This window comes from Scyliorhinus torazame, chromosome 14 (assembly GCF_047496885.1).
Source record: "Scyliorhinus torazame isolate Kashiwa2021f chromosome 14, sScyTor2.1, whole genome shotgun sequence".
Lineage (NCBI taxonomy): Eukaryota > Metazoa > Chordata > Chondrichthyes > Carcharhiniformes > Scyliorhinidae > Scyliorhinus > Scyliorhinus torazame.
Genome location: NC_092720.1, coordinates 15,407,589 through 15,432,302, shown reverse-complemented (window position 1 = coordinate 15,432,302; position 24,714 = coordinate 15,407,589). Strand labels below are relative to the sequence as shown.

The 24,714-nt window shown below is 51.6% G+C and overlaps 1 long non-coding RNA gene across 1 annotated transcript in view; it reads right to left on the bottom strand.

Moving 5' to 3' along the window:
• The window catches only part of LOC140389537 (uncharacterized), a 34,396-nt gene extending 10,570 nt beyond the window's left edge, over window positions 1–23,826 (bottom strand). Inside the window, exons 1-2 of the long non-coding RNA XR_011934417.1 lie at window positions 23,746–23,826; window positions 1,556–1,783 (exon numbers count right to left, since the gene is read on the bottom strand). This is a non-coding gene — a long non-coding RNA (uncharacterized lncRNA). The remainder of the gene's footprint in view (window positions 1–1,555; window positions 1,784–23,745) is intronic.
• Window positions 23,827–24,714: the final 888 nt, after the last annotated feature.

Below are 24,714 nucleotides of genomic sequence, written 5' to 3'. Positions count from 1 at the left end.
AGCCAACACACTCCCCACACACACCATCCCAGCCAACACACTCCCCACACACACCATCCCAGTCAACACACTCCCCACACACACCATCCCAGCCAACACACTCCCCACACACACCATCCCAGCCAACACACTCCCCACACACACCATCCCAGCCAACACACTCCCCACACACACCATCCCAGCCAACACACTCCCCACACACACCATCCCAGCCAACACACTCCCCACACACACCATCCCAGCCAACACACTCCCCACACACACCATCCCAGCCAACACACTCCCCACACACACCATCCCAGCCAACAAGATGGCAGCAAGGAAAGCGGCCCCACGATTCATTGACGCCGAGCGTGAGGCCCTCCTGGAAGCCATGGAGGAGAGATGGGCCACCCTGTACCACAGCCCAAGGAGGAGGCTGCCAGCTGCCACCGTTCGCCGTACCTGGGCACAGGTGGCAGAGGCGGTCAGTGCCACGAGCATCACCAACCAGATTGGCCTGCAGTGCCGTGGAAAACTGCACAACGTCCTCAGGACAGCCAGGGTGAGTAGGCTGCAGTGTGTCCCTGGCACCAACACCCGTCCCACATACCCGTAACCCCCCCCCCCCCCCCCCCACCCGGAGCGGCCGAACCCCACCCTGCCCCATATGTCGGTACCCATACCGGCTGCCATGGCTGGGTGCCCTGGCCATTGAAGTGACCAGCTACCCATCCCCTGGGCTGCATGCATTGGACTGTCTACCACTGTACGTTTTCTGTCCGCCCCCACATCCCCTCCACAGGAGAAGGCCACTCATAACCGCCGGGAGCGGGGGAAGACTGCAGGGGGACCACACACCACCCACACCCTCACACCACACTCACCCCCACACCACCCTTACCCCCACACCACCCTCACCCCCACATCATTCTCACCCACACACCACCCTCACCCCCACACCACCCTCAGCCCCACACCACCCCCACCCCCACACCACCCCCACCCCCACACCATACTAACCCCCACCCCCCCCACCCCACCACTCTCACCCCCACACCACACTAATCCCCACCCCCCCACCCCCACACCACCCCCACACCACACTAACCCCCACCCCACCCTCACCCCCCCCACCACCACCCCCACACCACACTAACTCCCATCACCCCATCCCCACACCACCCTCACCCCCACATCACCCTCACCCCCACTCCCTCACCCCCACACCACCCTCTCCCCCACACCACTCTCAATCCCAGACCACCCTCACCTTCACCTGCCCCCCCCCACCCCCTCCTCTCTCTCTCTCTCTCTTCCCCCCGCCCCCCCGCCCGCCTGTGGTCTAATCATGCATCTTGTCTTCTGTCTTGCGGGACCTGCTGGTGGTGGGGTGTCCCATGCCCGCAGCCACAGCCAGAACCCCCTCCCATCTGCCGAGCAGCAGCGATGACCCCGACACGGAGGCGATCCATATGCCCGAAACCCAGTGTACCCCGCAGCTTGAGTCCGATTTGACACTGATTTCCCGTCGCAGCTGTCCCCCAACACCCTCCACCACCCCAGAGACACTCACCTCGGTTGGGCACTTTAGTGAAGAGGCCCCTGCGAGACTCGCTGGTGCGCCCCGCAATCATGCCCCGACACAGCAGGTGGAGGTAGGAACTGTTGAGAGGGCGGATGGTCGGAGGGTGGGCTGACCCCAGGGACTAGCTGCTGTCCAAACCTCTGCTTCTGGAATGGACTGTCCCATCGATCATGGAGATGCAGTCGCAGAGCATAAGGTTGTTGTCATAATATACATCTATGTATACAATGGAATGCAGACAGGTAGTGATTGACACACAGGATGACCAGTAAGCACACAGAACAGAGCAGCCAATCACCAGACAGGACACAGCCACTATAAAGCCAGAGGGCACCAGTTTTCCCTCTCTCTCGGGACCCAGCCTCTGAGACAGTCAGAGTTAGTGAGCTAACCAGTGCCTACACCATGTGGTAGCTAGGTTAGTCTGGTCAGGCTAGTGTCAGGTCTCCAATCAAGTCAGCATAGTGTCGACCCACAGTTGAACATGTATAATAGTTTAGATGTTAAATAAAATCGTATTGCATTTTATCAAGTGTTGGAGGCCTGTCTCTCGCTACACTGCATCAAGTGCAGTCCACATCGACCCAGCCTACCCATCACATCATGGTACAGCTGAGTGATGCTGAAAAATTGATGGACCTACCTTGAGTGAATCAGCGCTGACCAGCAAACAGCCATCCGGTGACATGGAAAACGTCCGCCCTCCTCGGCAGCTCCGCATCGCCGGCAACCTCGGTGCAAATTGGAGGATCTTCAAACAAAAGTTCCAACTCTATCTCGAAGCCACCGACCTCGAGGCCACATCGGATGCCAGGAAAATCGCACTATTCCTCTCCACAGCCGGGGACCACGCCATCCACATCTTCAACTCCCTTACATTCGCTGAAGGCGAGGACAAGACAAAATTTAAAACAGTCCTACTGAAGTTCGACAGCCACTGCGACATTGAGGTGAATGAGAGCTTTGAATGGTACGTTTTCCAGCAGAGGCTTCAGGGTAAGGATGAACCTTTTCAATCCTTCGTGACCCATCTCCGCATCCTAGCGCAGTCATGTAACTATGACTCAACGGCTGAGTCCATGATCCGGGATCAGATCGTTTTCGGGGTCCACTCCGATTCCATTCGCCAGCAACTCCTGAAAGTCAAGCGGCTCACCCTCACCATCGCCATCGAGACGTGCGTTCTCCACGAACAGGCTAACAATCGGCACTCCCACATCAGGGCGGCAGAAACGGCAAAGCCGGCCTCCCACGAGGCGGAACGGGTGCAGCCATCGCACAAATGCAGGGCCTAAGTATCGACGAGAGTGGCCATTCCGCACACTTTCCCCGGGCCCCTGCGCCTGTGCGCCACGACCAAGGGGACGGTGAGACTGGCGACCAGACTGCGCAGGTGCGTACGTCGTTCGACCGCACTGCGCATGCGTGATGGTGCACGGAACGCGCTGACGTTGGCGTCATGATGTGTCCGAATTGTGGCTCCGCCCATTTAAAGTGGCAATGTCCGGCAAAATCACGACGGTGTCTACAGTGTGGCAAGCTTGGCCACTACGCAGCCCTTTGCAGATTTGCTCCACTGCCCAGCATTCAGCGATCCCAGCCGCGGTGCAGAAGCATCCGTTCAATACAGCAGGCCACGCCAGACTCCGACCCCGACAGCCCAACAGATCCTGATGCTGCGTGCCTCAAATCTCCATACCGGGTGGGCATCATTACGAAGCATGCGCTGCCTTTCTCCAAGACAGCGACGCACCTCCCGATCCTCAGCGTGGATCCCGACGACGAGTGGTGTGCTGTCCTCACAGTCAACAAGGCTCACATCCTGTTCAAACTGGACACCGGTGCATAGGCGAACCTCATCTCCAAATCCGATCTCGACACCATCCGCGTCAGACCAAGCATGCTTCCACCGGCCTGCCAGCTCCTTGAGTACAATGGCAATGCCATAGCTGCCAGTGGCTCATGCCAACTTGGAGTTTCCAACAAGTCATTTAAAGCGACACTGCAATTTGAGATCGTCGGACCTGACAGAGCATCCCTGCTCGGTGCTCGGGCCTGCAAACTCCTAACTTGGTTCAGCGAGTCCACACCATGTCATCCTCACAGGCGACGGCCTCACCTGGTGAGAACTTCCAGGCTGAAATTGATGACATCATCACCCAGTACCACAGCGTGTTTGGTGGAATGGGCACACTCCCATACCGATACAAAATCCTGCTCAAACCAAACGTCACCCCTCTGATTCACGCACCACGTCGGGTGCCGGCACCCCTCAAGAACCGCCTCAAGCAGCAGTTACAGGACCTCCAGGACCAGGGCATCATATCAAAGGTCGCAGAGCCCACGGACTGGGTCAGCTCCATGGTCTGCATCAAGAAGCAATCAGGGGAGCTTCGAATCTGCATCGACCCCAAGGATTTAAACCGCAACATCAGGAGGGCACATTACCCGATACCAAAACGAGAGGAGTTGACCAGCGAGGTGGCTCATGCCAAACTCTTTACGAAGCTGGACGCTTCCAAGGGGTTCTGGCAAATACAGCTGGATGCATCCAGTCGCAAGCTGTGCACATTCAATACCCCGTTTGGTCGCTACTGCTACAACCGGATGCCTTTTGGCATCATCTCTGCCTCTGAGGTATTTCACCGCATCATGGAACAGATGATGGAGGGTATCGAGGGGGTGCGCGTGTATATTGACGATGTCATAATCCGGTCTACAACTCAAGAACACATCGATCGCCTCAAGCAGGTATTCCACAGAATCCATGAGCATGGCCTCCGACTCAACAGAGCCAAGTGCTCGTTCGGTCAATCAGAAATCAAATTCCTTGGTGACCACATCTCGCAGGAAGGTGTGCGGCCAGATGCTGACAAGGTCTCGGCGATCAACGCCATGAAGACCCCAGAGGACAAGAAGGCGGTTCTCAGCTTTCTAGGGATGGTCAACTTCCTCGGGAAGTTCATTCCCAACATGGCGGCACACACCACAGCCCTCCGCCATCTCGTCAAAAAGTCGACGAAATTCCAGTGGCTGCCCGCTCATGAGAACGAATGGCGTGAGCTGAGGGCAAAACTCACCACAGCCCCAGTTCTGGCGTTCTTCGACCCGACCAAAGAGACCAAAATATCCACTGACGCGAGCCAGGACGGTATTGGGGCGGTGCTCCTCCAACGGGATGACTCCTCCTCATGGGCCCCAGTTGCGTATGCCTCCAGAGCCATGACGCCCACTGAGCAACGGTATGCTCAGATCGAGAAGGAATGCATGGGTCTCCTAACGGGAATCGACAGATTTCACGACTATGTGTATGGCCTCCCAAAATTCATGGTTGAGACGGACCACAGGCCACTAGTCCACATAATCCAGAAGGATTTGAATGACATGACGCCTCGGTTACAATGAATCCTTCTCAAGCTACGCCGCTATGATTTTGCACTTGTCTACACGGCAGGCAAAGAACTCATTGTTGCAGATGCCCTTTCCAGGTCTATCACCACACCGTGTGAACAAACTGACTTTGTCTGCCAAATCGATGCGCAGGTGCAATTGTGTGCCTCCAACCTTCCGGCAGGGTCATCCAAATTTGTGAGGAAACAGCCAAGGATCATCTGCTACAGCGTGTGATGCAGCACCTCACGAATGGCTGGCAGAAGGGACAGTATCCCCAGTTTTACAACGTCAAGGACGACCTGACGGTGGTGGACGGCATCCTCATGAAGCTCGATAGGATTGTGATTCCGCAGAGCATGCGAGCTATGGTGCTCGGTCAGTTCCATGAGGGTCACCTGGGGGTCGAGAAATGTCGACGCAGAGCTCGAGTGGCAGTCTATTGGCCGGGCATCAGCCAGGGCATTGCCAACACGGTCAAAACTGCCCCACATGTCAGAAATTTCAGCCAGCTCAACCCAAAGAAACTCTGCAGCAACGTGAGATAGTGACCTGCCCATGGTTCAAAGTCGGTGTCGACCTTTTCCACGCCAAGGGGCGTGACTATGTCCTCCTGGTCGACTACTTCTCCAATTACCCTGAAGTGGTTAAACTGTCCGACCTCACTTCGAAGGCGGTGATTAAAGCATGCAAAGAAACGTTTGCCAGGCATGGGATAACGCTCACGGTGATGAGTGACAACGGTCCCTGTTTTTACAGCCAGGAATGGTCTGATTTTGCCCGCCTATACAACTTCCGTCACGTAACCTCCAGCCCCCACTACCCGCAGTCAAACGGGAAGGCCGAAAAAGGGGTCCATATCGTCAAGAGATTACTATGCAAGGCTGCAGACTCAGGCTCTGACTTCAACCTGGCGCTGCTGGCATACAGAGCATCCCCGCTGTCCACTGGGTTGTCTCCCGCGCAGATGCTCATGGATCGCACTCTGCGAACCACGGTTCCAGCCATCCATGTTCCAGACCTTGACCACCTCACGGTCATACAAAAGATGCAGTAGTCTCGGGCCCACCAGAAATCAGCGTACGACGCTCATGCCACGGATCTCCCCGAGCTGGTCCCAACGGATCGTGTTTGTGTGCAGTTGTCTGACGGCGGCTGGTCCGCCACAGCTGTGGTGGTCAGGCAAGTGGCCCCGAGATCGTTCCTCGTCCGCATGGCTGATGGCTCCTTCCAACGACGCAACAGACGGGGGCTGCGCAGAGTTCCACGCCCGCCACCTAACCATGATGTCCCGCCTCACACAATGCTTCCTCCGGACGTGCCCTACCACGAGGCCACCAATCTACCAGCAATCCTGCTGACCTCTGCAATCACCGCATTGGCGGCGGCCCCTGATCCACCCTTGAGGCGGTCAACCAGAATTGGTCACCCGCCGCAGAGACTAAACTTATAGACTAAACCTTTGCACAACTGTGTTACCTTATCGTTTTGACCTCTGTAAATATCGTTGTTACCGTTTCATCTGCCCTATATCTGCACTAGCCACACCTTCCTGTGTACATAAGGTTATTTTAGCACATTCTGTATATAGTCATGCACATATACACATCCACACGCACGTGCACCTTAATATTTATTATCTCAACACATACAATATAGAGAAAGAAGAAGGGGGGGAGATGTCATAATATACATCTATGTATACAATGGAATGCAGACAGGCAGTGATTGACACACAGGATGACCAGTAAGCACACAGAACAGAGCAGCCAATCACCAGACAGGACACGACCACTATAAATCCAGAGGGCACCAGTTTTCCCTCTCTCTCAGGACCCAGCCTCTGAGACAGTCAGAGTTAGTGAGCTAGCCAGTGCCTACACCATGTGGTAGCTAAGTTAGTCTGGTCAGGCTAGTGTCAGGTCTCCAGTCAAGTCAGCATTGTGTCGACCCACAGTTGAACATGTATAATAGTTTGGATGTTGAGTAAAATCGTGTTGCATTTTATCAAGTGTTGGAGGCGTGTCTCTCGCTACACTGCATCAAGTGCAGTCCACCTCGACCCAGCCTACCCAACACATCAGTTGTCAGCGAGCATCCAGCACCTGCAGGCGCAGGTGGAGGAGTCCAAACATCTGCAGGAGCAGGAAGTGGTGCCGACCATGCGTGCCACCCAGTCCGACACCGCACGGGTCACGTCCGCCACCCCAGTGATTCGATGGGATCATGTGATGCACTGGCCAGCTCGCATGCAGGCGTCACCCAGGTGGAAGGTGCTACAGTGGGCAGGAGTCCGACATTGTCAAACAATGCGGAGCACCAGAGCTCATTGCAGAGCGGGTTGTCATCATCCTCCATCCCTTGGCCCAAACCCGCTGTTACTGCCAACCCAGGGCCTGCACCCGGTAGTATTATGGAGGGAGTTGCAAGTGGGGGAGTGGCCAGGGTGTGTGTGTGGGGGTGAGTTGCAGTGTCTGGGTCCCTGGCCCCACCCAGTCGGTGAACCTGGTGGCGATCAGAGCTCCCCGTGCACGGTGGCCCTGGTGCACACATCGTACGGCCTCCCATGCCTTCCTGAGCCCCATGCCCTGGCCATCCTCTCCATCCCCACATCCTCCTCATTGGACGAGGACTGGTGTTCCTCCTCCTCTTCCAGCACGTCACCCCTCTGCTGCGCAATGTTGTGGAGGATGCAGCAGGCCACCACGATATGGGCGACCCTCCCAGCATCATAGTTGAGGGCCCCTCCAGAGCGGTCCAGGCACCTGAACCATATCTTCCGGATGCTGAAGCCCCGCGCGATTGCACCCCTGGTCGGAGCAAGGGCGTAGTTGTAGCGGGTCTCTGCGTCAGTCTGCCGCCTCCAGATAGGTGTCATCAGCCAAGACCGCAGTGGACCTCTGTCACCCAGGAGCCAACCCCCCGCCCTACTTGGGGGGGGGGAGGTTCTCGAACATGTCAGGATGAAGGCGACGTACACACTGCCTGGGCACAGGGCGCAGAGCATCTGCTGGTCACATATCGGCTGCACCTTCATCGAGTGAAACCCCTTTCGGTTTGTGTAGAGCGGCCTGTCTTCTGCAGGTGCTTCTTGGACGACAGGCATCCCGTTGACCACACCCTGGACCCGAAACGTCTTGGTGTTGGCGGTAAACCCCAGGGCCTGGGCATCCTGGTGGACGCAGTCCAAATTGAAATGGTTGTACCGTCGGCTGGCACTGTCCATGCCAACGGTATGGTCCGTGGTCCCGCCCGGCACCCCCTCAGGGGCTACTGTGGGCATCGGCAGGTGACGGTCAGTTGGGGGGGGGGGTTTGGCGGAGGGTGGAGTGCAGGTTTGATGGGGTGGGGGCACCCACAAAGCTGGTGGCACTCTCCAGAACCAGGGGCCAAGGTGGGTGGTCAGTGAGGTGTGCAGCGAGATGGCTGTCTTGCAGGCTGCGGCAAAGGCAGTCCGGGACTGGACGCCTACCCATTACCATGGGGGGGGTCACCTTGGCCCCTTAGCCCCTTACCCCATCATCACCCCCCCCCGCCCACCTGAGCCAGCGCAGCCAGTGTCAGGACCGGCAGCCCACAGTCGTGCCTCTCTGTGTCCTACCTCCTCTCTCTCAGCAGCCACTGCGCCTATTTCACCATTTTTAAAAGCACAGGTGAAACTCACCGGCGGGAATTCGCTCCGATGGAGGCGAAGAACTGCGGGTCAGGCTCGAGAGCGTCATGCCAACGCCGTTTACTGTACTTATGGAGTGGAACGCATTGATGTCGCTGTCGAGGCACCGGGGAATTGCGATTTTGCGCGAAACCGGCAGCCGGCATGATTATGCCGTAAAATATTTTTCGTCAGTATTCACACAGGAAAAAGACAATGTTGTCGAGGAGAATACTGAGATTCAGGCGGCTAGACTAGACGGGATTGAGGTTCATAAGGAGGAGGTGTTAGCAATTCTGGAAAGTGTGAAAATAGATAAGTCCCCTGGGCCGGATGGGATTTATCCTAGGATTCGCTGGGAAGCTAGGGAGGAGATTGCTGAGCCTTTGGATTTGATCGTTAAGTCATCTTTGTCTACAGGAATAGTGCCAGAAGCCTGGAGGACAGCAAATGTTGTTCCGTTGTTCAAGAAGGGGAGTAGAGACAACCCCGGTAACTATAGACCAGTGAGCCTTACTTCTGTTGTGGGCAAAATCTTGGAAAGGTTTATAAGAGATAGGATGTATAATCATCTGGAAAGGGATAATTTGATTAGAGATAATCAACATGGTTTTGTGAAGGGTAGGTCGTGCCTCACAAACCTCATTGAGTTCTTTGAGAAGGTAACCAAACAGGTGGATGAGGGTAAAGCAGTTGATGTGGTGTATATGGATTTCAGTAAAGCGTTTGATAATGTTCCCCACGGTAGGCTACTGCAGAAAATACGGAGGTATGGGATTCAGGGTGATTTAGCAGTTTGGATCAGAAATTGGCTAGCTGGAAGAAGACAAAGGGTGGTGGTTAATGGGAAATGTTCAGACTGGAGTCCAGTTACTAGTGGTGTACCACAAGGATCTGTTTTGGGGCCACTGCTGTTTGTCATTTTTATAAATGACCTGGAGGAAGGCGTAGAAGGATGGGTGAGTAAATTTGCAGATGACACTAAAGTCGGTGGCGTTGTGGACAGTGCGGAAGGATGTTACAAGTTACAGAGGGACATAGATAAGCTGCAGCGCTGGGCTGAGAGGTGGCAAATGGAGTTTAATGCAGAAAAGTGTGAGGCGATTCATTTTGGAAGGAATAACAGGAAGACAGAGTACTGGGCTAATGGTAAGATTCTTGGCAGTGTGGATGAGCAGAGAGATCTCGGTGTCCATGTACATAGATCCCTGAAAGTTGCCACCCAGGTTGAGAAGGTTGTTAAGAAGGCGTGCGGTGTGTTAGCTTTTATTGGTAGAAGGATTGAGTTTCGGAGCCATGAGGTCATGTTGCAGCTGTACGAAACTCTGGTGCGGCCGCATTTGGAGTATTGCGTGCAATTCTGGTCGCCGCATTATAGGAAGGATGTGGAAGCATTGGAAAGGGTGCAGAGGCGATTTACCAGAATGTTGCCTGGTATGGAGGGAAGATCTTATGAGGAGAGGCTGAGGGACTTGAGGCTGTTTTCGTTAGAGAGAAGGTTAAGAGGTGACTTAATTGAGGCATACAAGTTGATCAGAGGATTGCATAGGGTGGACAGTGAGAGCCTTTTTCCTCGGATGGTGATGTCTAGCATGAGGGGACATAGCTTTAAATTGAGGGGAGATAGATATAAGACAGATTTCAGAGGTCGGTTCTTTACTCAGAGAGTAGTAAGGGCGTGGAATGCCCTGCCTGCAACAGTAGTGGACTCGCCAACACTAAGGGCATTCAAATGGTCATTGGATAGACATATGGACAATAAGGGAATAGTGTAGACGGGCTTTAGAGTGGTTTCACAGGTTGGTGCAACATCGAGGGCCAAAGGGCCTGTACTGCGCTGTAATGTTCTATGTTTTATGTTCTATGCCAACACCGATTCTCTGACCAATGACCGTTAACGATTCTGCTGTCAGCCGATGGAGAATCCTGCCCCAAGTCTACACTCTCCACCTCGCCCGACATCCGGGTTCGCAGAGGATTGCATGGAGCATTAACACCAGTGGTCTGGTTGTGTGCACCATGCAATACTAGGGGAGTCCAGAAACTTAAAATTCATGCCAGGCCACTCAGGGGTGATGTCAGGAAACCCTTTCTCTCACAAAGAATAGTGGGAATCTGAAACTGGACTTCAAAGCTGCAGTTGATAGATGTTTGTTAGACTATTGAGGGTATTGAAACACTGGTGAGTACCGAGGTTAAGATGCATATTAAACATGATCTAATTGAATTCTAGAAAAGGCTCCAGGGGCTGAATGGCCTCCTCCTGTTCTATGAAACTGAGAAACAGTCGCTTAATTGCAACAAAATGAATTTAGAAATAGACTACGTCCATATCAATTCTCTTCCCACATCGAGTGGGGCACAAAGGTAGACTTTAAACTGTTCCCATAGCTAGCAATTCCCGGAACAGGTTGCTAGGGGCTTATAGCTTGAGGGGCACCACTCCACATCAAGTGTGGATGACCAGGAGTCTCCCCCGCTCTTACCGCCAGCCATTGGAAGGATTTTCCAGGTTGACAATGGGATTGGCCGCGTTATGAACGCACCTTCCTTGACCATCAAGTCCTGGGCTGGGATTCGAACTCAGAACTCCTGACTCAGACGCAGAGACGCTAACCCACTGCGCCACACATCCCCCAGACTATCAGCTGGAAAGAGAGAAAATGTGCAACAGAAAGTAGAAGTGAAAGTTTGCCTTCATCTCCAAAACTGAACGTTAACGGACCCTGCACTCAGCGATGCCTCTGGAATCATTTTATGCGCAAAATGGCGACCGCGCTTGTCTACAAAACACCGAAAGTAATTAATTGCATGTGAAGTGGTTGGAGTCTTTGAGAGATGTGATAAAAGGCTGCATAAATGCAAACCTGTGTCACAACCCCATACAACATGCTGCACTCACGGTCTTACATACCCACATTTCTGTGACCATTATTCCAGTCGTATCAATATCTTGCCCATCAGATAATATTTTGCTGGGACAGCATGTTCCAAACTGAGGTCCAGCCTTTATACACAGCTCTTTGTCTTCAGCCTTGCTCCCAGTTTGTCAGCATTCTTAACCCGTTTCGTTTCCCATGGCTACGATGGCTGATCATTGTTCATTGCAATGCCTAAACATTATCTGGACTCAAAGTTATGATTTCTAAAGATACTCTACTGATGGACATCAAGGTACCTTCTCTGTGCTGCTGAATCTAAGGCTCTGAAGCTATCTGTGTGATCACTCAGTCCCAGTCCATCTCTCTGCTGATGCCCTTTGTGTTTACACATCCCTGTCCTGGTGTCATCAGTGACCTCATGGACAAATCCAAACAGCCAGTCTCATTGTCAATTCCTTGATTGCTCGAACTCCTCTTTCTGCTTCTCCATTCAGCTGAGGACATCCAGGCAAACCCGGCCCATGAACCAGTGATCTCTTCCCACGTGATCACCTTTATCTGTCCACAGACCCTCTCCTTCATTCCCGATTGTAGTGTCACGCTGGTTTTGCCACTGGACGAGTAATCCAGAGGCCCGGGCGAATGCTCTGGAGACCCGGGTTCAAATCCCACCCCGCCAGCTGGTGGAATTTAAATTCAATTTATAAATCTAATCATCATTGGAGGTAATGCTGGGTTGTAGTGGAGCTGCAAGTTATGTATCAAGCTGTCTTCTCATCAATAGTTCTGTTGGCGAGATCCAGTTTTTTAGCAGTGAGGTTCTCTCGTTTTGAAGGACTTAATTCTCTTTCATCAATGGGGCAGCACGGTAGCACAGTGGATAGCACTGTGGCTTCACAGCGCCAGGGTCCCAGGTTCGATTCCCATCTTGGGTCACTGCCTGTGCGGAGTCTGCATGTTCTCCCCGTGTCTGCGTGGGTTTCCTCCGGGTGTTCTGGTTTCCTCCCACAAGTCCCGAAAGACATGCTGATGGTAATTTGGACATTCTGAATTCTCTCTCTGTCTACCCGAACAGGCGCCGGAGTGTGGCGCCTCGTGGATTTTCACAGTAGCTTCATTGCAATGTAAGCCTACTTGTGACGATAAAGATTATCATTATCAATTCCTTGATTGCTCAAACTCCTCTTTCTGCTTCTCCATTCAACTGAGGACATCCAGGCAAACTCGGCCCATGCATGAAACCACAAATCCTGGGCAAACTGAGGACTATTGTCTGACACCACAACATCCGGGATGTTGCTTCTTGTTGATGTAAAGTCTGCCTCCGCCCTGGGACCAGGCAGTCTGCTCACTCCAAACCACCTGAACTAGTAATCGATGATGATGATGTAAACTTTCCCTTCGAACTGAAATAATTCCATTCCTGGGTGCTGCCAAGGCCTTGAAGGAAAACCCATGGGTGCCAAAGTCCGCTCACTCTGCTATTGACTATTCACTGCACACGTATTTCTGATGGACCCTTCAATGGAGTGACTGCAGTCTGCCCACCAGGCTGGCTGTTAGGTTCTTGCTCTGCATTTCACTGAACCCAAATGACTTTGATGGATTTTTTGTTGAACGTTGAGTCAAAGGTTCAGAAGAAAGGTTTCAACTTTGAACCTTAATCCCACGACAAAATCAAAAACGTCTCTTAGGTCCATGTTGCTGCTGATGGTTCTTTCTCAATGGTTGTATACCACTTGGGCTGGATTCTTCATTGTTGGGACTATGTCCCCACGCCGCCATAAAAGCTGTGGAACTTCATGCTAGAAAAACTGACGTGAAAGGGCCACATATTCATAGCCCTGCAGGTGGCTAGCAGTGACCAGTCGGGAAGCTCGCAGCGTTTGCTGCAGATACGGGCCCCCACATTTCCAGGTCAGAGGTCGCGCATGCGCACGGCGGTAGCCTCCAGTGGCCGTGCCATGCTCCATGGCGGTCTCAGACTGCAGAGCTGGACCTACCAAATAGTGCCCCCAATCGGCCACGCGCCCAACCCAGACTGCCCGCCCAAAATTAACCCAGTGCCATGTGAGGCCTCCACTGCCCTCCAATCGGCCCACCCCGACCTTGGCGGCTACGGACTGAGTCCACAGCGGCCACGCTAGTATCCCGACCAGCAGGACCATGTTAGATCCACGCCGTGGGGAATTCGGCCGGTCAGGGGCGGGGAATGGTGGGGTGGGCCTCCAGCAATGGCCGCAGGTAGGTGATATGCGGCGCGCGTACTCTCGGAGTACGGCGCTTTTCGGGGCCCGGAGAATCGGGGAACCGGCGTCGTTCCCGGTTCCATGCGCCAAACTGGATTCTCTGCCCCGGCGCCGGGGCGCAGAGAATCCAGCCCCTTGCCTGTCAGCGTGAGAGACCTTGAGGTGTAATTAATTCATTAATTAATTAACTGGTCTTTTGTCCATTTTTTGAACCTAAAGCAGCACTGCCCCCAAGCCTGTAGATGATTCACCCGCTGCTACAATTGTTGGCAACACGGAATCGTGGTGCATGAGAATTTCAGAAGAAACTGGGAGATTCTTGATCCTGTCAAAAGCATTTTGCTTGTCTACAATCCAGCACCAGCGTTGACCTTGTCTCAACAGCTGTCATTAGGGCTCATTGGCTACTGCCAGGTTTGGTGGGAACTTGTCCACTTGAGTGATCAGCCCAAGGAATCTTTGTAATTTTGTGATGTTTCCGGCCTGTTGGAACTCTCCAATGAGCTTGGTTTTCTGTGGTTCAGCCAGAGTTCCCGAAGTTTTCATAATGTGCCCTAAGAAGCAGGGGATGATGCATAGCTAAGTATTGAAGAAAATAAATCAGTCTGGAAGGCAGAGCAAGGATAGGCATGTTAAGCCACAAGGGAATATGGCATGGCTATATGGCATTTTAATGCAAGGAGTCTTACAGAGAAGGCTGATGAACTGAGGCGTTGATGGGTGTATGGTATTATTACAGTACGAAGTCTTACAACACCGGGTTGGGGTCCAGCAGGTTTGTTTCGGTGTCGCTGGCTTTTGGAGCGCTGCTCCTTCCTCAGGTGAATGGGGAGGTATGTTCCAGAGACACATGTACGGACGGATTCGGGGATGCCGGACAGTGCTTGGAGTGCGACCATTAGCAGGTGACCAGATCTCTGGATCTGTAGAGATTTGGTCGCCTGCTGATGGTCGCGTTCCGGGCATTGTTTGGCATCTTTGGGTTTGTCTATGTGTGTGTTTCTGGAGCATACCTCTTCATTCATGATGTTTAACCTGCTTGGGGCAGCACGGTAACCTTGTGGATAGCACAATTGCTTCATAGCTCCAGGGTCCCAGGTTCGATTCCGGCTTGGGTCACTGTCTGTGCGGAGTCTGCAGATCCTCCCCGTGTGTGCGTGGGTTTCCTCTGGGTGCTCCGGTTTCCTCCCACAGTCCAAAGATGTGCAGGTTAGGTGGAGTGGCCATGATAAATTGCCCTTAGTGTCCAAAATTGCCCTTAGTGTTGGGTGGGGTTACTGGGTTATGGGGATAGGGTGGCGGTGTTGACCTTGGGTAGGGTGCTCTTTCCAAGAGCCGGTGCAGACTCGATGGGCCGAATGGCCTCCTTCTGCACTGTAAATTCTATGATAATCTTATAATGGGCTTTGCAAATTCATATTTGTTTCATTTCAAATCTGCTTCTTATTGGGGTTTGAGGTCTGCTCTCACCCGGCAGTCCTGAAATCCGCTCAATGAACCATGTTGAGGAAGCACTTTCATATCGCATATTATACCTTCCAGGGTCTGAGACCTTGTTCTTTGGAACATCTCAGACGTGGAAGCAATTCCAGATGGTAGCTTGTTAAAACACTACGAAATAACGGGTAATAAAAGTGGTTTAGTCTCCTGGATTCTTCGTTCAGAGGCAATAGTCAAAAGCCAATATGATTCACCCCACGTGGCATCAAGAAACAGCTGAAGGCACTGGATACTGCAAAGGCTATGGGCCCTGACAATATTCCATCAATAGTACTGAAGACTTGTGCTCCAGGACACCCCCCTAGCCAAGCTGTTCCAGTACAGCTTCAACACTGGCACCTACCCGCCAATGTGGAAAATTGCCCAGATATGTCCTGTTCACAAGAAACAGGACAAATCCAACCCAGCCAATTACCACCCTATCAGTCTACTCCCCATCATCAGCAATGTGATGGAAGGAGTCATCAACAGCGCTATCAAGCGACACGTACTCAGCAAGAACCTGCTCACAGACGCTCAGTTTGGGTTCCGCCAGGGTCACTCAGCTCCTGACCCCATTACAGTCTTGGTTCAAACATGGATAAAAGAGCTGAATGCCAGAGGGGAGGTGAGAGTGACTGCCCTTGATATCAAGGTAACATTTGACCGAGTGTGGCATCAAGGAGCCCGAGCTAAACTGGAGTTAATGAGAATCAGGGGGAAACTCTCCGCTGGTTGGAGTTATACCCGGCACAAAGGTATTTGGTTGTGGTGGTTGGAGGTCAATTATCTCAGCTCCAGGACATCAATGCAAGAGTTCCTCAGGGTAGTGTCCTCGGCCGAACCATCTTCAGCTGTTTCATCAATGACCTCTCTTTCATCATAAGGTCAGAAGTGGGGATGTTTGCGGATGACTGACAGCTGGCAAGTGATCCACTTTTTTCCCCCATTTTGTGGGTTTTTGTGTCACTGGGCTTTCTTTTTTTTTTGTCCAACATATTGAATGGTGGCATTCATTCCTTTCCAAGCGGCATCGCTTTCCCCACGACCAACCAGATTCTGATTTTGCTTCCTCAGCTTGGTCATACTGTAATATGTCTCTCATGGATAGCAGCATGATATCACGAGAAGGGAAGTGTGTCATGCGATCCAGTCCCAGTTTCTTTGCTTTGGAGCAGAGCACACACAGCTCTGCTGCTGATGTCTTTATGCTTTCCATTTATGTATATCTCTTCTCATATGCCTAGTCTTAATAAATGAACCCTTAACAAGTTTTACCTTTGAAGTGACTGATGTCTTTATACCATTGTAACATTGCAGTGCTATTTGTATCGCTTTTCTGAGACTTAAATATCCCCTTGTTTGCATCTAAGATCCAAACTCCTATACGATCACTTATTAATTAATCTCTGAGGATCTCAGAGTCACTATTCTCCACTAGTCTGTACAAGTCATTTATAAATGATTCCATGGAATCACCCAATTTTTGACTCCTTTGTTAAATTTGACTCGCTCAATTATCAAACTTATTTGAACACTGAAGCACAAATCGAATACCGCGAGGATTTCCTCCTTTGAACTTGAGGCCTCATTGATGCCCTTGTCTTTCAGTAACATTGTCTGGTTTGGTCCCCACTGCATAGACTAACGTACTGACCTGATCCTGCTGTTCCTTCTTATGCAAACCTGAAATTCTTCTGTTTCTGGAGAACCTCTTCTAGATTTGTCCCAATGTTGAGCCTATTGCGAGCCTTCAGCGCTTCAGAACGGCAATGTAGTCCCCATACATACCCTCAGCTTTGGGCCAGTTGCTGCTTCAGTAGTTTGGCTTGTACATTGTGGTCTGTGCCCGCTGCTGTCTGGACTCAGCGTGTCTGCTTGCTTCTGCAGCACCTACAAGCCTCCATTCTCAGGTGAGTCTCCAATTGTTTTCCTTCTTGTCCTTTGTCCAAAGATTTGTGAGTCTTTGAGATCTGCAGTCTTCACGAGGAATATTTCTGGGTCTTTATGCCTTGTCTGCTGTCACCCACTTTCTGTCTTGGGGGTTGGGATCTTGATCAGGGTTCTTTAGAGCTTGCCTCTTACCCTAAGAATGTTACCACAGACTGTCATGCGTAAAGAAACACCCTTGCTTATTTACAGATATATATATGTCTCAAGACTGTACATGAGGTTGTACTTCTGCACCCTATCAGATCTCAGTTTCTTGTCATGTGACATCGCATCATCGTTACATCAGCAGTGACATCAGTATTCAGGGGTTCCTGATGTTAACCCTTTACTTTACACCCTGGTATCTGGAATGCAGTTGAATATCCCAACATGCCTCCCGCCACCCCTGTTTCCCCTGAACCCTATCTCCAACCCCAACTTCACACAGCCAGGATAATTCAACAACAGAACTGCCCACAGCCCTTCAAGTGTGGTCTCACCAAGCTTCCATAGAAATTTAAGATGAGCCCCTTCTTATCAGTTATGTTCAATTCCTTGAGAAATGAACCTGATATTTGTGGTCCTCCTTATGGTCTTAACAACTTGCGGTGATCTATGTATCTGTATTCCTAAATCTCTTTTCTCCTTTATTCCACTTACTCTCTTACCTTCCAAGGAATATGCAACCTCCTTCCTACCAAAATAAATCACCTCACATGTTTCATTTACCCGTCCCGTCCCCAAGTCTCAAGTCTCCCTGTATTTAATTGGTGCCTGCCACCTTATTGGCTTATCCCATCCCCCACGTCTAGAATCAACGTCAAATTTAGACTCTCCCCCTCCATTTGTCCAAATTATTTAAGTATTTGGCGAATGAGTGTTACTTGCATGCCTTCCAAAGGGGTGCAGCTTTCCACCTCTGACACTCTGAGAAACCTGCCCCTTTGTGACCTTGCGTTTTCTCTTTTGTAGCCACCTTTCAATCTATTCTTGCCGCCCACACCTAACTCCACGCTTCCTGACCATTGCAGCCAACGTCTTATGTGCCACCTTATCGAAGTGCTTCTAAAAATCCGTATCCACAGCACCGCCCTGGCTTACTGTTACTTACAGAATGATGAGCAGGAAGGAGGACACTTGGCCTATCATGCCAGTGCCAGCTCTTTGATCGAGCTGTGTGGTGAATGTATTACTGCCACCATTCACCATTGTATTGCATTACATTGTATTGCATTACGTTGATGCCCTTGTGGGCTCTGCCTATGGCCCCACCCCCTTGGGGGAGGTATATAGAGCTGCAGCCTGTAGGCGGCACTCAGTACAGAGCAGTCGCAGGCAGGCACAGATCTAGCTGATCAAAACCACTGTTCAGTTCAATTCTTCGTCTTGTGTGACTTGATGGTCGCATCAAGCTGTTTAATTAGTCCTATTTCCCCTGCCTATTTACCATAACCCTATAACTATTTCCCCTTCCAGGATTTATCCAGTTTCTTTCAGAAGTTACTAAATCTGTTTCCACCACCATTTCTGGTGGTGTGCTCCAGATCACAACAATTCGCTCCTTAAATTTACTTTCCTTCCGACGTGAGAGCCAAAGCAGGCCATTCGGTCCATCTAGTTTGCTCTGCTATTCAATGAGATCTTGACTGACGTGTTCCTCAATTTCATTTTTCCACCTTATCCCCATAACCCTCGATTCCCTCACTGATTAAAAATCTGTCTATCTCAACCTTGAACATACCTAACGTCCCAGTCTCTGCGGTAAAGAATTCCATAGATTCACTCCCCTCTGAGGGAAGACATTCTTCCTCATCTCTGTCTGAAATGGGCGACCCCTTACTCTGTGATTGTGCCCTCTTGTCCTAGACTATCCCACAAGAGGAAACATCCTCTCAGCATCGACCCTGTCAAATGCCCTGAGAATCCGATATGTCTCAATAAAGTCACCTCTCATACTTCTAAATCCCAATGAGTATAGGCCCAGCCTACTCAACCTCTCCTCATAAGAAAATCCCTCCACACCCGGGATCAGCCTGGTGAACCTTCGCTGGACTGCCTCCAATGCCAGGAGATCTTTCCTGAGATAAGGGGACCAGAACTATTCACCTGTTCCCTATGGTTCTTCGGTCAATTATCTCGAACCTGTGACCTCTGGGGCGTCATTCTCCGCCGGCGGGAGTCTCCGTTTTGCCGGCGCCGGGGGGTTTCCCGACGGCGTGGGGCTGCCCCACAATGGGAAACCCCATTGACCGGCCGGTGTTACGGAGACTCCCGCTGGCGGGTCGGGGCAGAAATGTGGCGGGGCGGGTAGGAGAATTTCGCCCCTGGTTACTGACAAAGCAGTGTTTTGCCCAATGTGACAAGACAAAAAGGTTTCTTCTTTGATAACCTTTTAAAAAAAAAAAATTTAGGGTATCCAATTATTTTTTTTCAATTAAGGGGCAATTTAGCCTACCCTGCACATCTTTTTGGGTTGTGGGGGCGAAACCCACGCAGACACGGGGAGAATGTGCAAACTCCTCACGGACAGTGACCCAGAGCCGGGATCGAACCCGGGACCTCGGGACGGTGAGGCGGCAGTGCTAACCACTGTGCCACCGTGCCACCCTCCTCTTCAATAACCTTTATTAATTCTTGTCACAAGTAGGCTTACATGAACCCTGCAATGAAGTTACGATGAAAATCTTGCAGTCGCCACATTCCGGCGCCTGTTCGGGTCCACTGAGGGAGAATTCAGAATGTCCAAATTACCTAACCCCACGTCTTTCGGGAATTGTGGGAGGAAACCGGAGGAAACCCACGCGGACACGGGGAGAACGTGCAGACTCCGCACAGACAGTGACCCAAGCCGGGAAGCAACAGTGCCAACCACTGTGCTACCTTGCCGGCTCTTTTTGTGAATGGCAAGTAAGAATTTGCAATTCACCTGCTCCACTCCACTCCAATAACTGTTTGATTAGATTAATGATGGAGCATTTGTTTTGTACCAAAGGGGTTCAATATGTTTCCGGGCTGGGTGTTCAATTTGCCAGTTACTTGTGTTCTGTAATTTATTTCTGCGTTATATTGCCAGAAAGGTCTTGAGCTTCGCTGCCTGAAATCCAGATTGGCACAGGTTCGTAATCAATACCCGAACATTATGGTATCACTCAAGGGCAATTAGGAATGGGCACTGAATGCTGGCCTAGCCAGCGAACACATCCTGTGAACAAAATGAAAAAAAACCACGCAGCAAGTGCTGAGCGCAGAGTCAATTCTCTGGTGTTGTCATTAAATTCATCAGTTTTTGCTATCGAGTTGTCGAATTCGTCATCTTCAGAAAACGTTTAGTGTGTTGGAGTCCAGACACGTTTTGCTTTCATGGGAGGGAGCATGTCCCCTTCTCGACGGACCTGCTCCCTGATTGCTGCTAATATTGCTTTGCTCGTAAGGCATCCATTCACAGAAAGGACATCTGTGCACAATCTTATTCTGACTCACCTGACTGCAATACAGCTAAACAATTAAACCATTTGTCAGCTTTACATGTCAGCCTTTTCTATGTTCTGGGTGGAATTCTATCCAAAGCCAGCATTCCGGTAAATTCTTCCCTTCAAATGTTCATCCACTTCTCTTTTGAAAATTTCAAATTTGTTGGACTTTTCAAAGAATTCGGCACGTTTGGTTAATTAAAGGTGACCATTAAAAAAAATCCATGCTCATTTTTGTTATATAATTTTTAATGATATTCATGTTTTGTTACCTGGGGCGGGATTCTCCCACCCCCCCGCTGGCAGCGGCCCCCCAGCGATTCTCCAGTTCGCGATGGGCCGAGTGGCCGCCCGTTTTCGGTGGGTCCCGCCTGCATAAATCACAACAGATCCTTACCGGTGTGACCTGGCTCCACGGGCGGCCCGCTGAGTCCTTGGGAGGGGCGGGGGGGATCTGGTCCCGGGGGGGGCCCCCACGGTGGCCTGGCCCGCGATCGGGGCCCACCGATCCGCAGGCGGGCCTGTGCCGTGGGGGGGGCACTCTTTCCCTCCGCACCGGCTGCTGTCAACCTCCGCCACGGCCAGTGCGGAGACGAACCCCCTGCTGGCGCTCCCGCGCATGCGCCAACTCGCACCGACTAGCAGAGGCCCTTCGGCGGCGTCTGGCGCGGCGCCAAACACTCCAGCGCCGGCCTTGCCCCTGAAGTTGCGGAGGATTCTGCACCTTCGGGGCAGCCCGCCGCCGGTGTGGTTCAGCCACTGCTCGGAGCCGGAGTGGCCCCGCCCGCCAGTTCGTGGAGAATCCCGCCCCTGGTCTTTTAGCAAAAATGCCAGTATCTTTCCTGCCGCTGATATTGAGATAACTAAAGGATGTTTCCAATGGTGGGAGTGTCCAGATACAGGGGTAACGGGGTAGACCATTTTGGACAGAGATGAGGGGAGATTTCTTCCCCCAGAGAGCGGTGAGCCTGTGGAATTCGTTACCACAGGAGGTAGTTGAAGCCAAAACATTTTTGGCCGGATTCACCATTCCTGAGACTAAGTGTTGATGCCGGCGCAGGATACGTGGATGTTCGTGACAGCAAACCCGGCGCCGCACCGGGATCGATTCAGCGACCGTTGAGGGGCTCGCACTTGCGCGACGTGGAACACCATTGATTCCAATGGAAGACGGTGTCGGATTCGCCGGGGGTCGGGGTTGACACCCAAGAGGCTGAGAAGCCGCATATTAGCAGTCCACTCCCCACACATACTCATCCCAGACAACAAGGCGGCACTGGTTGCGCTGGAGTACGCCCACCCCGTTGATGGGTCGGCTGGGGTCAGATGGTACCTAGGAGGGGTGGCCTGGGGGGCATCCATACAACCCCTGGCCCCTGGTTCTCAGTGGCCAGTCAGCGGCATGCACAGCCACATGGCTGGCAGGCTGCGGTGATGGTGTTCCATGCCCGTCCTTCCATACACCACAGACCACCTCCTGGCCACCGCCCACTGCTCCCCCCGGCCCTGGCAGAAGCCCCACCGGCCAGCGACACAACGGTCAGCAAACTATGGTGATGTTGGACACTTCCTCCCTCAGCTGCCATGGCTCCTGTTTTCTGATTTTTGAAAGCTCGAGTGAACCTCGCTGTCAGGAATTCCCCCCGGTGGAGGCGGAGTTCGGGGAGGCTCCGGAGAACACTGGGCCGGACCCGCTAATGATATGCCAACGCTGTTTACTGTACGTGTGGAGAGGAACGCATTGATGCCGCTATCGTGGCACCGGAGAATTGCGATTTGGCGTGAACCCGGTGCTGGTCACGATTTTGCCGTCAAACCCGATTCTCCGCCCAATCGCGTATCACGATTCCGACATTGGCCCACGGAGAATCTCGCCCTGGATGTTTTCAAGACGGAGTTAGGTATTGCACTTGGGGTGAAGGAGATCAAAGGATATGGGGGGAAAGCGGGCTTAGACCATTGAGTTGGCTGATCAGCCACGACCATAATCAATGGTGGAGCAGGCTCGAAGGGCCGAATGGCCTCCTCCTGCTCCTATTTTCTATGTTTCTAACTGGTCTGTCTCCATTTTCAAAATCAAATATGCAATGACCTGATCTGCCCCAACTATTCTTGTGGCAAAGCATTTGTAGATTCAACTGTTGTCCGTATGAGGTGTTCTGGACTAAGCCTCCTCCCTTTGTTGTCAATTTTAAATTAATGACACTGTGGTGATATGCCTGTAGATAATATTGCATGTATGCAGCAGTGTGACCTCCCACCAGCAGGTGGCATCAGGTATAAGTCAGGGCATATCCGGCCATCCTCAGAAGGTTGTAAGATGTACATGAGGACAGTCGCACATAAGGGTAGTTCCAGGGGAGTATGAAGAAACTCTGTGACAACTTGATCTGTATCTGATCGTTACCGTGTGCCACGTGTAGATTAATAAAAATCCTGCTTTGGACAAGTCACCAGCAGTTCTGTAGATTCCTTGCTGGACAACGCACACAGAACACGACAGACACCTCGTCACTGATTCCCTGACCTGAGACAACAGACTTCTCCAGTTCGCTGTAAAATTCCTTCATCATTTAGGTTTAGCACACTGGGCTGGCTTGCAATGCAGAACAAGGCAGCAGCGTGTGTTCAATTCCGGCCTCCCCGAACAGGCGCCGGAATGTGGCGACTAGGGGCTTTTCACAATAACTTCATTGAAGCCTACTTGTGACAATAAGTGATTATTATAGGGTCTGTTTAGCATAGGACTAAATCGCTGGCTTTGAAAGCAGACGAAGGCAGGCCAGCAGCATGGTTCAATTCCCGTACCAGCCTCCCCAAACAGGCGCCGGAATGTGGCGACTAGGGGCTTTTCATAGTAACTTCATTTGAAGCCTACTTGTGACAATAAGCGATTTTCATTTTTCATTTCATTCATTTAAAAAAGCATGCACAAATCTCCCCCTTTGTCCTCTGCTCCAGCAGAAACACTTATAGTATCTTCAAGTCTCATAACTAGCTTTTTTCATGCCCCTGGCGAATCTGTACTGCATTCCGTCTCCGGTATAACATCCTTTCTCTAATGCACTGTGCAGAGTAACCTAACTGGGGGACAAGTGTTAGCACCAACATACTCAGTACTCACGGCAGATCACACAGAAAAGAGTCTGTGGATGAACAATTCTGTCCCAAGTTGTAGACTTCACAACACTGCTCCCAATAAGTTACATCTAAATAAAGTCATAATCATGGTCTATTGTTGATTAACTCCTCTTAATGAATAGGTTTATCAGTAACTCTGCACCTGCTGGCTGCTGATACAGTCTCAGTGCTGGAATGTGAGTGTTTTATGGCAGAGTGTAGGTACACTAAAATCCACTTGTCTACTGCAAGCAGTCGCCTGTTACTAACACATCTTTATCAATTTATTCAGCTCCAGCTTCAACGTGTCCCTGTTGCGCTCAGCGCTGTTACTTCACAGATGAACGCGCAAGCCCGCGCCCAATGACATGATTTGGCCTTTATTCCGACAAGGGTAGCATTAGTCAACTATCTTTAACCCCCATAATCCACCCACCTACCCACCCAACCAGCTGATCCTCCGTATCTTAGTCCGATTTTCAGCGGACAATGCTAAACCTTTTACGAATCACAAGGTCAACCGCAGCTGGACTGTGTCCAAATTTGGGCAACGAACAGGGCGGTCTTGCATTTATATAGCACCTTTCATTTAAAAAAAATAAATTTAGAGTGCCCAATTCATTATCTTTCCAACTAAGGGGCAATTTGGCGTGGCCAATCCCCCTACCCTGCACCCCGTTGGCTCGTGCGGTGAGACGCACGCAGACACGGGGAGAATGTGCAAACTCCACACGCACAGCGACCCGGGGCTGGGATCGAACCCGGGTCCCGTGAGGCGGCAGTGCTAACCATTGCACATACCGCCCCTTTCATGGCCACTGGACGTCCCAAACCAATGGTCCACCTTTTGACGTGTAGTCACGTGTAGTTGTAATGTCGGAAACATGGTAGCTACTGGCACCGGCGATAAACCCCCGACTGTTCTTCAAAATAACTATGCTATATTTGCCATGGCCGTTTTCATGTCCACCTC